This window comes from Elephantulus edwardii, unplaced genomic scaffold (genome assembly GCF_000299155.1).
Source record: "Elephantulus edwardii isolate Elephantulus edwardi_28Jun2011 unplaced genomic scaffold, EleEdw1.0 scaffold00107, whole genome shotgun sequence".
NCBI lineage: Eukaryota > Metazoa > Chordata > Mammalia > Macroscelidea > Macroscelididae > Elephantulus > Elephantulus edwardii.
In genome coordinates, this window is record NW_006399857.1 from 10,563,642 (window position 1) to 10,565,809 (window position 2,168).

A 2,168-nucleotide genomic window follows, 5' to 3' on the forward strand; every position below is an offset into this window, starting at 1 on the left:
CACAGTAAATTTAACACTCTTCTCCAGCACCACAGCTCAAAGGCATCATTCTATCTACCCTAGCCACTGTCCAACTCTCTGATACATAGCATGTAATTGCGAAGACTATAGCCCGGATCAGGCGCACCTTAGTCTCCAGTCTGACATCGTTGCTCTTCAGTTCTCTTGAGAGGTCCTTCACAGCCAACTTTCCCAATGCAATTCATCTCTTGATTTCCTGGCTGCTGTTCCCAAGAGTGTTGACCGTGGAGCCAAGTAAACTAAAACTGTTAATTATCTCAATCTCTTCACCATCCATACTGATGCTGCCAATAATTACAGTAGGTTAGTATAAATAGTAATTACACTGTCTGATCAATATATTACATATTACCTTTCCCTTCCAGTCAATTGGCCAAGTGGTTGTCATCCAGAATTCTTGACACAATTTGGTGAGATCATCTAGGCCAGCATCTGTTAGTTGAAATACATCAATTGGTATACCACCAATTCCTAAGACCTTGCTTTTTGCCAATTCTTTCAAAGCAGCTTGAACTTCTTCCTTCATCACCATAGGCTCTTACTCATATGTTGTTTCATGAAATTCTTTTGTGTCTGCAAATTCCTTTCAGTACAGTGACTCTGTATACTCTTTCCATAGTCTTTTAATACTTTTTTGGATCATTTAATATTCTGCCTACAGCATCCTTAAGTATTGCAACTAGAGGTTTGAATTTGTTCTTCAGTTCCTTGAGCTTAAGAAATGCTGAGTGAGTTCAGCCCTTTTGATTTTATTACCCCAGCTCCTTGCATATTTCCTTGTAATACTTTGCTTTGTTTCCCTGTGCTACCTTTTGAAATCTTCTGTTCAGCTCTTTAATATCTTTATTTCTTCCCTCTGCTTTGGTTTCTCAGTGCTCCAGTGCATTATTTAGAGTCTCCTCTGACATCCATTTTGGTCTTTTCTTCCTCTTCTGTCTTTGTAACGACCTTTTGCTCTCTTCCTGCCTAATATTCTTGTTACCTTTACACAACTCATCTGGTCTTCATTCATTGGTGTTCAAGGCTTCAAACCTGTTCCTGAGATGGTTTTGAAATTCAGATGGGAAAGACTCAAGGTCATAATTTGGTTTCCATGGGTTTGATTTAATTTCCTTAGCTTCAGCTTGAACTTGCATCTGAGTAGTTGGTGGTCTGTTCTAAAATCAGCACCTGACTTAGATTTCACAGGTGATAGTGAGCTTCTCCGGTGGTTCTTTATCCAGATGTAATTAGCCAACTGACTGGAGGATAGCTATATTTGTTCCCATTCCAAAGATAGGTTATCCAACAGAGTGTGGAAATTATCAAACAGTGTCATTAATATCACAGTCAAGCAAGATTCTGCTGTAGATTATCCAAAATTGAGTGGAACAACACATCAACAGAAAACTACCAGAAGTGCAGGCTGGATTTAGAAGGGGTCGTGGTATAAGGAATATTGTAGCTAATGTTAGATAGATTTTAGCTGAAAGCAAGGAGTACCAGAGGAACGCCTATCTGTATTTCCTTGATTATGAAAAGGCTATTGACTGGGTGAATCACAACCAACTGTGGCTAACTCTAAGAGGAACGTGAATTCCAGAACACTTGATCATGCAGTCATAGAACAGAGCAAGGAAACACTGCATGGTTCAAAAAGGGAAGAGTGTATAACAAGAAAGTGTCATATCTCCATATCGTTTCAATCTATATGCAGAACAGATCATCCACAAGGCTGGACTCTAAGAGGGGTAGTGTGGCAACAAGATTGGAGGAAGTCTCATCAACTACCTTCATTATACAGATGATACGACACTGCTTGCTGAAATTGAGACGGACTTGAAGTGTTTGTTGAACAAGGTCAAGAACTGTAGCCTTCAATATGGATTAAAGCTCACCATCAAGAAAATATTTTCACTACTGGGCCGATTGGCAGCATGATGATATACAGTAAAGAGACTGAGATTGTTAATAGCTTCAGTTTGCTTGGCTCCACAATCAACACTCTTAGTGCCAGCATCTAGGATATAAAAAGATGAATTGCACTGGGAAAGTCTGCTGTCAGAAACCTCTCCAAAGTACTGAAAACCAACAATGTCAGTATGGAGAGTGATCCAAGACATAGTCTTTCCAGTTACTTGCTATGCATCAGAAAGTTTGATAATGAC